Source organism: Myxocyprinus asiaticus, chromosome 10 (assembly GCF_019703515.2).
Source record: "Myxocyprinus asiaticus isolate MX2 ecotype Aquarium Trade chromosome 10, UBuf_Myxa_2, whole genome shotgun sequence".
Taxonomy (NCBI): domain Eukaryota; kingdom Metazoa; phylum Chordata; class Actinopteri; order Cypriniformes; family Catostomidae; genus Myxocyprinus; species Myxocyprinus asiaticus.
The window spans coordinates 35,594,253-35,608,434 of record NC_059353.1 but is presented as its reverse complement, the minus strand read 5'-3'; positions in this window follow the sequence as shown (position 1 = coordinate 35,608,434).

Below are 14,182 nucleotides of genomic sequence, written 5' to 3'. Positions count from 1 at the left end.
ACCACCACGAGGACCTAGTAAGTAGTGGGAATTGGGCATAGCAAAAATTGGGGAGAAAAGGTGATTAAAAAAATAAAAAAATAAGATACTGTAGTACCCTCCACTGTCTTTGTAAACATGAATCATTAATAGATGTTGATCTATTGATGATGAAAAATTTAAGTGACACCTTGTAATAACTGGTCGATCCTCCTTTGACCTCAACCAAGCGTTTACAGTAGCAGCGGATTAGACCTGCACAACGTCTAATGTCTCAGCCATATTCTAAGTTTTCTATTGTGAACGGCTCTCTTGAGGTCATTCCACAGCATCTCTATTGGATTAAGGTGTGTTTAGATATTTAGGGTCATTGTCCTGCTGCATCGCACAAGTTCTGCTGAGCCTGATATTATCCAGGAGGATATCTTAATAATCTTGGGAATTAATTTTTCCCTCAAGGATGACAAGTGGCCCCAAAGGCCACAAAGTAGCAAAGCAGCTCCACATCATGATGCTCCTTCCACCATACTTCACTGTTGCGATTATGTTTTCATGTTGGTATGTGGTGCTCTTTTTACAACATACGTAGTGCTGTGTGTTCTTCCCAAAGAATTCAACCTTAGTTTTATCAGTCCACAAAACATTTTCCCAGTAGCATTGTGGATTGCCAAGGTGGTCCTTGGCAAACCTTAGGCATGCAGCAATGTTTTTGTTGGAAAGCAGCAGCTTCTTTCACAGTGTCCTGCCATGGACACCATGCCTGTTTAATGTTTTTTGTCTAGTAGACTGATGAACAGAGATGTTAACCAGTTCCAGTGATTCATTTAAGTCTTTAACTCTGCCTTTTGAGTCATTTTGGCTGGCCGGCCACTTCTAGGGAGAGTAGTCATAGTATTAAATCATCTCCATTTATAGACCGTTTGTCTAACTGTGGACAGATGAAAGCCTATGCTCTCTGAGATAATTTTGTAACCTTTTTAAATTTTATGGAAAGCAACAGTTCATGATCATAGGTCTTCTGAGACCTATTTATTTGCGAGGCATGGTCCATGTCAGCAGATGCTTCTTGTAAATAGCAAACTCAAAATGTTTATGTGCTGTTTAGAGTAGCTTTAATCCACACCTACAATCTAGTTTCATTAATCGGATGGCAGGTTTACCAACTCCTGACTCCAAGCTTTTGTTGACGTCATTAGCATAGGTGTTCATATACTTTTTCCAACCTACACTGTGAATGTTTAAATTATGTATTCAATATGTACAAGAACAATACAATAATTTAAACAGATTGTGTTTGTTCATTATTAAGGAAATTTAACGCATTATTTTATGATTAATATTTTTTGTTTAACACATTAAAAAATGAACACAATTAATGTAGGATCCTTTTTTACTTCCTCAAACTTCACACAATAGGAGAAAGGTGTGTTTTGTTGCATTTTGGGTTTTGTAGTTCTTTTTCTTGTCTTTGTTCATTGGTTCTTGTGTTTATAACTCCCAGGTGTGTCTTGTTAACCCTGTTAGTCCTTGTTTATATATGCCCTCCTGTTCTCCCTGTCTTTGTCAGTTCTTATCCTTTGATGGCTGTAATGGTTTGTTTAGTTCTCTTGTGTTACTAGTTTCTTGTTTCTTATGGTTATTTTGGAGTTTTCATTAAAGAAGCCTGCATATAGATCCAGTCCTTCTCATCTCTTGTCTCTGCAAGCATTACAGAAGAACTGACCGGCCGTTTCCCCATTGCTGTTAGCACTCTCGGCCACGGAGGCCGTTCCTCTGCCACTGCCAGCACCCTCGGCCTCTGATTTTCCTGTTGCCCGAACCTCTAAGCCCTCTGAGTCCCATGTTGCCCTGACCTCTGAATCCATTATGGCCTCCATGGTCCACGAGTTGCCACAGCTGAATCCTCCAAGGCCTCCATGCCAGCCACATGCTCTGTCTCGCCTGGTCCACGTTGGTCTCTCGGTTCTCCGCTGATTCTGCCCTGGCCTCCTGGTCCATGCCAGTCACTGAGTTCTCCACCTGTTCCGCCCTGGTTTCTTGGTCCACACCGGTCTCTGGGTCCTTCGCCAGCTCCGCCTTGGTTTCCTTGTCCACACCGGCCTCTGGGTCCTCCACCGGCTCCCCCCTTGCCTCCTGTTCCACACCGGTCTCTGGGTCCTCCCCCTTGGCCTTCTGGTCCACGCCGGTCTCTGGGTCCTCCGTCTTGGCCTTCTGGTCCACGTCGGTCTCTGGGTCCTCCGCCGGCTCAACCCAGCCTCCTGGTCCATGCCGGTCACTGGGTTCTCTGCCTGTTCCGCCCTGGTTTCCTGGTCTCTTACTTCTCCCAAGAACTTGTGTTTTAGGAGCGTCAGGAGCCACTCCTTAAAGGGGGGGACTATGTCAGGTGTTCCCCGGCAACCTTTAGTCAGAAATATTGGGAGATCAATCCTTTCGGGTCCTCATTTTAAGGTACTCTTTGACCCAGACTACATAGAAGATGTGGTGCGTTTATTGGTTGCATTTATCAGAGATGCGTGTTAGAATATGATGAAATTTTTCCAAGTTCTACCTAAAACACTGTCATCAATAGTTTATAGATGCTCTCATTAGGTATAATTGCTATTATCCTTTATAATACCCTTGTTGTTGGAACTATTAAGCTCCCTCTCCCTTACTCTGTAGGAACTTCCAGGATGTGAACCCTTTTTTGCACCCAATCCATGTCAAATATATTGTAAGGATCACTGAGAGCAAAAAGCCTCTAGGTGCAGTAAATGATTTCCATTTAGACAAGAATAAATTGTTTAACATAGAAACTGCAATCTAATCTTAAAGCACACATGATCATCCATGTACAGTTGTTTATTAAGAATAAAAGTGGACAAAATAAAAAAGACTGTGGCAAACTTAAAAAAAAAAAAAAAAGAAAAAAATTAAAAAAGTTAAAATTCTCTCTTCCAGAATTAAGTGAATGGAACCCTAAAGAAAGGAAATCACTGTACACATTTGTGAGCTAGCCAAGTTGTAAACAAACCATTCCAGACAAATTGCAATAGATATCATGCTTAGAACTGTACTATAAACAGATTGACCATTAATCTATAATAAAATGCACAATGTAAAATAAAAATGTAGAGGAGTAATGTTTGAAAGTGAATAGTGAATAAGGCTGTCATTCGGCCTTACTTTTGTGTTTAAAGAAAAATCATACAGGTTTGGAACAACATGAGGCTGAGAAAGTGATGACAATCAAAAGTGATCAATCAAGCATTGCGTTAGTTTAGGCAGGTCATGCTAGTCAAGAATGCAATCCATTGACTTGTGATGTCTACCAACACAATTCAGACACCTATGAGAGCTATTCTTTTTAAATCCTCCATCATTTATTCTCTTAGTTGCCTTTCTATTGCATAGGTGTAAGTTACACTTAATACCCTCCTCCATCCTGAGATCCACCTCTTGTCTGAGAACTCTAACTTAGTCCTCTAAACATCTTGGGTGCTTCTCATTTCTGAAATTGTGCATCCACGTTTCCTCCATCCTTTCTCCTCAAGCCCGTGACCAGAAAACTGATCAAAGTCCACCATCATGAAGGTTGTATCAATTCTCTACATGCACCTCGAGGAGGCAAGGATTGAGGACAGAGGAAGCTTCCTGAGGAGACTTGAGCAGGAAAGCACAGGTACATCCTGTGCCAAAGACTTTTTTGTTGAAGCATCTAACACACGCATAAAATTTCCTCATTTCATTAGAGGGAAGAGCTAGCAAGCGAGGAAAGGAAACGAGGATGCAAAATTTTAGAAATGAGAAGCACCGCTTCTTGTTAGTCTGTACTCTTAGGAATTCTACACTAGCAGTCCATTGTAAGTCTATCTTCAATGTGTTATTTTGCCTGGTTCTTGATTAACCGTGTTAGATATTTAAAATGATTGATAACACTACAATGAGGTTGCATTTGTTAACATTAGTTAATGCCTTAATATTATTTAATGCATTAGTTAACATTAACTAACAATGAACAATACCCTTTTACAGCATTACTAATCATGGCTAATGTAAATTAATACATACACTAACACATTTCTTAACATTAATAAGATGTAGAAGTTAATATTACTTAATTAGCCAACGTTAACAAACAATGAACAACACCCTTTTACAGCATTTATTAATCTTGGTTTATGTTAATTTATAGATGTAAAGTTAATGTGAACTAACAAGGAACAAAGCCTCTTTACGGTGTTAATTAGTGTTAATTTATACGAAAGTATACAATAATACATTTCTTAACATTTAAAAGGTGTTTGTTAACATTACTTAATGCATTATTTAACATCAACTAACATGTAAAAATAACACGTCTTTACAGTATTTATGTGTCTTGTTTAATGTTAATAACATACATTGCATTATATACGTCTAATATAAGCTGTCGAATTCATGGTGAACAACTACATTACCCACAATGCTGAAGAGTGTTACCACAGAAATGGGAGAATCGCTGAAACTCCTGTTCAGCATTGACTGCTCTGATTGGAGGGTCGTTACAGGAATATGTTTCCGTCGAACGCACCGCTGGTTTTTCAAAGAATTACGAACGGACCTAACATGGAAGAAACAAAGTTGCAAATTAAGGACTAAACCTTTTTTTCTTTTTAAGGAAACGTGAGCGGAGTTCTCCCATGCAAAACATATTTGACAGTTTTCCATTGTTGTGTATGTTACTAAAGATTAAAAAAAAAAAATTATTACTTTTCTTCTGCACAGTGCTAAAAACTTTTCTCAGAACTATAAATGTGGTATTGATTGTTGATTCAATGGTGATTCGATATTTTAATGAATGTTACCTTTGCCATGTGTAGCCAAGTGGATAAATGTCATGTAATTTAACTCTGGTCATAAATTGGACGTGTGCTGGTTAGAGACATGAGACCATGTGTTGTGCAAGAGAGCTCCCAGTTTTGATCATCGTTTGAAAATTCTTTGGGTAAATATATAATTTTACACAGAATGATTATAAATTGCATTAAATATGTGTTCAGAAGAGTTGTATGTTAAAATTAAGTGTTTGTTATGGATCATTTTTGAAGGATACATATGGATTGCATGTGTTGAGTTTGACCACGTTTTGCAAGGACTGGCTATGTAAATTTAGAAATAATTATATCTTATTTAATAATTTATTGCCCAGTTTAGTGAATGAGTAAAATACGTGTTATATGTGAAAACGTGTAATGATAATTTTATTGTTTAAACTGTCATACGTGTCCTTAAAGCCTGGATAAAAATGCATAAAATGCTTTGAGTGATTTAAGCATGTGTTAAATGCAGAAAATGCTTTGAGTGATTTAAGCATGTGTTAAATGCATAAAATGCTGTGAATGATATAAGCATTTATTAAGGTGATGTATGCTGAAGCATATGGGTAGGCTAATGCTCTGTTTGTATTTTCTTTTGATATAAGCCTTTTTTTTATAAACAGCCATCAGAATAAAACTCTAAAATATATTTTTGTATCCTGTGTTGTTTCTTTACAATGCACCGGCTACATATTCAATCCAATGAAATGTCCTGCAAATGTTTGTAATGTGTGTATTGCTTTACAATAAGGTCTGTCAATACATAAAATTAATGCTTTTTTATTGTTAAATAATGTTAGTAAAAAACCTACAAACATTAGGTAATGTTGAAATATGTTACAATTTACAATAAGGTTCACAAACATTAGTAATGCATTAATTTATGATAATCAAAGGATTTTCAATGCACAGTAAATACTTTATTATCATTATTAATCATTAATAAAGGGTCAACAAACATTAGTTAAGCATTAACTGATGTTCAAATGGTTCCACTTTACAATAAGGTTCATAAATAATGCATAATAAATACTCAATTATCATTATTCATCATTAATAAAGTCTCCAAACATTAGTAATGCATTAGTTGATGTTCAAATGGTTTCCACTATTATAAGGTTCACAAATATGCATAATAACTACTATATTTTCATTATTTATCATTAATTAAGGGTCAACAAACATTAGTAATGCATTAATTTATGATAATCAAAGGATTTTCAATTTACAATAAGGTTCACAAATCTCAATATATATAAATATTACCCAGGAACATAGGTGAGTGAGGATACTTTCGATATCCCCCCAACTTTCTCCTCCATAATGAATGTTATCATATATACCAATGTTGAAATGTGTTAGTAGTATATACACTATAAATTGTTATAGGCCTTCGTATAAATTAACATTAAAAAAACAATGTAAAGAGGTGCTGTTCCTTGTTAGTTCATGTTAACTAAAAATCTATAAATTAACATAAACCAAGAGTAATAAATGCTGTAGAAGAGTGTTGTTCATTGATAGTTATCATTAGCTAATGCATTAAGTAATGTTAACTTATACATCTTTTAATGTTAAGAAATTGTTAGTACATATGTTAATTAACATTAACCAAGATGAATAAATGCTGTAAATAAGTGTTGTTCATTGTTAGTTCATGTTAATTAATGCATTAAATCGAGCACAAGTGTTAGTCAGGCCATGAGAGGCAAGTCCAGCATCAGCTGACACCCAGCTTCCTCCAATCACAGCAGTCTATCTATCAAGGAAGGCCTATATATATATTCAACACAGCATTCTTGCCAGCCTTGCCAAGCTCTTGACAACAAACAAAGCTAGCAACACAGCTCGACACAGTATGCTCCCATTCATAACATCTTGCGCTTGTCTTACCTTACTCCTTCATGATAGATAGCCCGGAGATAATTATGGAGCCTTCGATCTTCAAGGAATTCCTCGAGGACACACAATTTTTAATTCAGAGAAGTGGAATATATCCCGCACCCAGGTGCAGCTCCCATTGACAGCTAGACACGCACCGTACAGCCTCAATATCCAGGCCACTTGCAACCCCAACCGTGATCAGCCATTCCTGTTTTCCTGGTACTCAGAACTGTGATCGTCATTCATCCACCATGATTCTAATAATTATTATTAGATGTGAATTATTATATAGAATTATTACTTCCACGGCCGCACTGGATGGTAGCCACAGCCAAAGGTAGCACATCCCCAGCAAACACTCATTCTCCATCTTTGATAAGACCTCACTGCAACATTCCACACAACCTCAGCTCTTCACGAGGATATCACACGTGATCTAACTGTAAATAATGCTTGCAGTGTTGCGGGATGAATCACCAAGTTTGCATGCCCCTCACACGCATGTTTAACGAGAAGTTCACCAGTCAACGTCAAAGACTTCTCCAAGCTCTTTCAAACACACAATCGCTGTATTGCGTCTATTGAGTATTAGTTTTGTCTTTCTTGACGAATTAAGGTCTAGCAAGAGTTGATAAGGATGCATTCCCCGGAGCCCCATTTTCCTTAAACGTGACCGTCGATAACGCATTTTTTATCAGTCAGTGGCAGAGGTGTGTTGTGAGGCAACAATGATATTGTATATTCTGCTGCAACTATATTACGCTGTCCACCTTATTTTCAGCTAACCAGGGCGCCGCCATTATCAACTTTGAATGTGGACCTCTTCTGAGATTAGGCATTCCAGCTTTAGCAATAAAAGGCATTCATCATGCTGTTTTATAGTACAAGCTGGTAATAAATATCAATATATTTACGATTTCATAAACTCATTGGTTGAGCACATATAGTTCCCGTTATAGCATTTGCTTTGTTCTTCAAAAGTTTGCAGGCAGATGCATGAAATCATGCTGACAAGGACAGTCCTGGGCACTGTCTGACATGCCCCCAACTAACTCTACAAGCAGAGAGGAAAAGCAGCCAGTAAATTTTCTTTTAACTTTCTTACACCAACTGCATTTTGTTAAAAAAAAAAAAAAAAAAAGTTTACTCTCCGTCTTGTCAGAGAGCATTCTCTCTCCTAGCGGTGCATAGAAACAATCACGCAGATATCGCATCAACATGGCTTATTAATATCACTGGAAAAATTAATAAAGGCATCATCGGAATTATGCAGGTACATATATATGGGTTACATGGAGACAAGAAAGACCGCATTGTCACGATCTCTGTAAAGTAGAAGCAGTGAACGATTCGCTGCTGCTTTCTATTATGCTGATGTTTGGCTTTGGCTCATAATTCTGCTGTGCAACCTGAGATTGTGTGATAGTTTATAAGCCATATCACTATATTCTGGTATTATAACTGCTAAGTAAATACGCTGCGGTCAATGCCATACGGTTGGTAAGACTTTGATAAAAAAATATATTTCAAATCAGCTATAAAATCTGTCAATAACAGTATCATAAATTGTGATTCTTTACCTATAAGAAAAACTTTTTAAAGAAAAAAAAGCAATTTTTCCGGCAGGTATAGCTTATGCGCATGCACGTTCTAGAGATGATTGACAGGTGATGTCCGTATCCAAAGGTGATTGGCTCTTTAACTGTAAGGCGGGACTTCCCTTCTACATCCGTTGACCATTGGGTGCTCATAGATGCTCGGTTGAGCTTTTCAAATTCTCCCATTCATTTTAATAGAGTGGCATAACTGCTAAATAATCTATATAAAGCTAAATTACTCGCTGTGCATGGCTCATGACAAGAGATTACCATATCTTAAGGTGATTGGCTTACCTGTAAGGAGGTACTCCTTCCACATACGTAGACCACCGGGTGCTAGAGCTATTTTGTTGGGCTTTCTAATCCTCACTTTATTTTTAAAGAAGTGGCCGTCTCAGTTAAATTGTCTCTGGCAAGACTACCTTTGGATGCAACAGCCATGTATATTCAATACAAAATATAAGCTGCTGGATTTTCTAGAACAATTGCAATTGACCTCGTATTACCTACGACTTTGTCGTTGTTGATGACAAACCGAGTCCTTCCATTAGAGGAGCCAAGCTTTAGCCTAAATAGCATAATTGACACTTTATTTACTGTCGCACATGCAGCTGAGGAATTGCTACCCAAGTTACTAAATGGATAATATTCAGATGTCTCTCAGAGATCAGGCAGGATACACTGCATATGATTCACAGCACAAATTCCAGACAGCGTGCATGGACCCGACAAGACGTGGAGAGAGATTGGAGTTTTATGAACTCAGATCATCACAGCCACCAGGATGTCAGCCTTCCGTGATGTCTCCCTCATCAAACTATTTAATCACATAACGAATCTTCCGCCTTTCAGCCAATATCAACTGTTTACACAACCATGCTTGGCATGAACTAGCATAGAGTGTACTACAATATTTTTCAATATAGAGTCATGGACAATCTGGCTCTCCATTCATTGAATGGAATTCACAAGCGGTGACTCTATGTTGTAACATGCTAGCTGACCTCTCCCATGATGGATCCACAGAGGTTATCTCATAAATAAAGGTAGGAAGATTCTGCCTACTCTTATCCATCCTTATCTTAATCCCCAACCCCCCACCCCCCCCCCCCCGCCAAAAAAATCATCGCCGCATTCCATGACTTGAGTTCAAAGAAATGATCAACGGACCCTGTATCTATACAATATACAAGCTACAACTAAAACAGCGCATCATAGACTTCACTAATGACAGGTAGGAGGCACTGTGCAAGAAGATTCAGAAAGGAGCAGATAAACATTCAACATATTAGTGTCAAACCACACTATAAGAAATAGAAGAGTAAGGGTCCTACTTGTGGAGTACATCCAAGAAAACTATGAAAACAGCTGAATTAAACATAAACCAATACATTTCATCGCCCGAACTCCCACAAGTGCATTCCTTCAGAAGCATAGTACCCATGCCCTATTCCCTTCAAGACAATTACCCTCCACTCTGAGGATTTCAGGAGGCTGAATGGTAGATAAAAAAATAAAAAATAAAAAGGCAGCCACAGCTCATTTCTACAGTGGTTACTATTGGAATTTTGCTCGGAAGACCCCTCAACATGGTTTGTGCTCTTTGAAATGCCCTGCGATGGAGTTATTAGACTGTGCCTTCTCATGAGAAGTGAGAGACTGCAGAGTTCAATGTTGGTATATCTTCTGGAAATAAATTTTGCCACTCTTAGAAGTACACTGGCATATAGATGACCTTAAAGCTAATTGATGTGGATTTAAACAGCAAAACTCAATTTCATCTCAGGATTTTAAAGAGACATTCAATAAATTCAGCCTTCCCCTGTCAGAAGAGAACCAAGCGCCCTCCAACATCTGGAATTTCTTAAACTCAAGTTAGACTCCTTCGCATACAAGCTTTCTCCTCATAGAGAATGAGAATGGAACTTTAAGTATGCTACCAACCCCTGTTAAATGATATACTTCCCGGTAGGTCACCTCAATTTGAGAATTATCCCTAAAGGTGCTGTAAGCAACAGCTGATCTATTCAGTCAGCCATTGTATTTTCCATCTGTACTCCAAGATACCAAAATGAGCTTGAAACCCCAACCCGAGCAGGATGAATCACATCTCCCCTCTGTTGGAAAAGGTGGGCAACCCCCTCTGCTGCTTTCTCCCCACTTTCGCCAAAGTGGTCCTGACTGAACTAATGTTAACTAAGGCATTAATTAATGTTAACAAATGCAAACTTACTGTAAAGTGTTACCAAATTATTATTTACCCAGGACTGATGTAGAGTTACTATTATGCAAATGAACAATTGTACCATGTTGTAATGTTGCTGAGGAGAGGGTTGGTGGGTGGGGGATTCACTGCTCTCACCGCTTTGTCCATGCATGGCTGAATGGATGGGCGAGGAGTTTCCCCAAAACAGAACCATTCTGCCAACACCAACAGATTGCTTGAAATTGTCAATAAAAGTTATACACTTGAATGAAAGTGGTCCTGACTGAATTTTCATTTTTGTTAGAACTATCCATTAAAATATATTGTGGTCTTAACCAAAACATAAAATTTTAACATGAAAACCATAAAAATACATTATGGAGAGTATAAAGTAATATCAAAATGAAAATGTTATTATTTTCTAGGCATTCCTCATAATGTTTGTATACTGTTAGTTACACGAAATGCAAGTTTGCATTTCCCCCAAAAAATTTTCACTAACATGATCTACTTTTTGATCTGATATCAGGATGAATTTGCTGAAAATGGGCATCTTCAGAGAGATCATGCCCGTTATGTGATTAAACATTCTATGTACAACAACTCTGTATTCATTCAACTCATTTCTTACTTAAAATAGATTGATGCTTTACTTTAGGGGTCCACAAACTATGACCCGCAGGCCGTTATGGTTGCTCCGATACCAAAATTATGGCTTCGGTATGATACCAGCCCTGGTACCTCGGTTTCGATACTAAATCAATACTCGGGCAATGTAGACTAAAATTTTCACGCTGAGTATTATTAGTATTATTAATCATTATTAGTATTCATAGTCATTTAATAGTATTATTTAATTTTGTAGTATTATTAATCATGTATAATTTTATAATATGTTGTTTTTGTATGATCACATTTATTTTTATATGCTGGCATACATATAGCAGTTCATATAGGTTCCATACATCTGCTTCATATTATCCATACCTAAACTTGCCCAAGAAGCATTTTCCAGACAAAGTATGTAGTTCCTGTTTAAACAAAGGAAAGCCTATGTTGTTTTTTCCTATGGATGGACTTAAATATGCCTGCATGTGTATGCTCTTCAGAGAAAGACTGAGTGAGACTGAGAAAGATGAGAAAGACTGCTCTTCAGAGAAAGATGAGAAAGAGGAAGAGAAAGATGAGAAAGAAAACGAAGACAATCGCATAACACCATTATAACAAAAATTTCACTTTCTGTCCTATGTCTGATAACTAAAAGATTTAATAAATGAACTTTTTCTTGGCAAATTTAACTGGTGTGTCTCCGTGACTTCACAACGGGGAAAAATACATAAATATAAAGTCTTATAAAAAGCCTTATAAAATGTCAAATAAAAAGCCTCATATTTTTGATGAAATTACACAGAAAATGACAGAACATTACACAGAAGAACTGCATAAAGTCTTACACATACAAATTCTGCATTTTGCATTTTAATTTTTCTGGATTCCATGTTAAATGTTTTAATTAAATGTTATGATCAAATGGTGTTTAATCAAATTAATACAAACAGCTTTAATAAAATGAAAATAAAATTATAAATTTTTAACAAAAAATAGCAATTTTATTTTTTATAAAATAAAATGCTACACAACAGAGCTTCACGGTATTAATGAAAACATTATTGGAAAAAAAAAATCTGATTACTTTAGGCACAAAGCTGCTATGGCTGAATCACAACATGCTGATATTCAGTATGCTTGCTTTTGTGAAATTGCTTACAGATCCTAATAATAATACAACCATTTAATATAATACTATTGTTATGAGTATTATTGCTACATTTTGAATATCACATGTTTATACAGTAGTTATATTTTTCGGTCTTCTTCAATTTCATGCATCCAGTTGAATAGAGCATTCATTTTAGCTGGACTTTTATTTTGACAGAACTTTGAGTTCTCCCTTTTTTTGACGGGTTAGTTATATCAAGCTTTAACGTTATAAATCAACCCATTAATGCTGGAATACTCCAATTGCAACTTGTGAGCTGAAATCTCAGAGCTGCACTGCAACGGAGAAGGAGATTTGAGTGTTTCACAGCTGTTTATACACTAAACACGCTGCAAGAAAAAACAGTAGTGTGTGTTGCATTTGTGTGTGTGAATTAGATCACAGAGCAGAGCAGCTCCTCTCGTTCATTCTGTAGAATGCAGCAAATGTAACTGTATATTATTAATTATATGACATCCTTCTGCTGTTCGATGATCACACTTGGCCATATCGAGTCATTTTTAAAGTAATTTTACATTTATTTTCAAATTGTCTTTGATTTCATCTCAAAACTGTCACATCTCATAACATTTTGCTAACAGCAACATACTGTAAATTAGCAACAAGATGATATCGTATCATTTAAATATTTTTTTGTTGTTGTTGTTTTTGTTTTTTGTACAGCTTGATAAAAAGTCATGCTCAGCAGTTGCTCATTAGCACAATATGATAGATATGCTTTTTTTGTTGTTGTTGGGAAACGGTTATGTTACTCTGCTGTGCTGAAGTCTCAGAGTTGTTAACACACAAATTTTAATAAATGATAATTAGACTTGTTCTGATTGTGAAAAAGTGCAATTTTACTGATCCACTGGTGCAAAGACATAATTTGCACTAACAATCATGAACTAATGTTTTTGTTGAATAGATTCAAAAGACTCGAGTCACTGAGATGAATCAAAATAGGGCTAGGTATTGATTCAGATTTCCCGAATCTATTTCGATGCACAAGCTCTTGATTCTATTCTGATTTTCATTCGATTCTATATTGATTCATATATTTCAGTTACAATGTCCATCAGGGTTCTAATGATTAAGACTAAAGTAATAATTACTGTGGTTAGGTCAATGCAAATATTCTTTTTAACACCTGCCACAGTTCAAATAAAAATGTATAATAAATTATTTAAAAGTATTAAATTTTATGATTTTACACTACTGTAAAATCATAAAAATGTAAACAAGGGTTATATGTCATTAAAAAAAAATTTAAAAACATTTTTTGTGCATGAAAGTGAAAGTGCATGATGTATTTTTTCCTCGTCAGTGCTGAATAGAATGTTGGGGCTGTCCCGCTGTTTGAGAAGTTTTACTTCATCAATAGCACATTAAACTAGACATTTTCAGAATTCAAATGGATTGTAGGCAAAGTTTTGAAGTCTGTGCCAGGATTATTAAGGTAAGCCTTGCGATCATCAAAGAAGCCGCTGCAATATCAAGTGATCAGCTCTGCACTCAGATCAGCACCATCCCGTCTCTGGAGCGCTGATTCCAAGGGAAGCTCGGTTAAAGCGTGCTCCAGTATTACGCTAAATATAGAGTAGAGTGCATCACTTGCATGAATTTCTGTGTTGTCTCATGCCACACTCACATGAAAACTAGGCTTCAACTGCACCACGAAAATGTGTTTGAAGCATATCAATAGCCAGACACCAGCTTTAGCAGCCCTATTGCACTAAATTTAGTCACACATGGTTGTGCTTTACTCAAATCATTCTTAGGATTTAAGAATCAATATCGAGATTGTTCATATGAAGATCGCGATACATCTGAAATTTTTTTTACCCACTCCAAAATCAAATCACCACCACTACCATATAGAGTTCCTATTACAAGTTGTTTGAGCAAAGGAATCGCT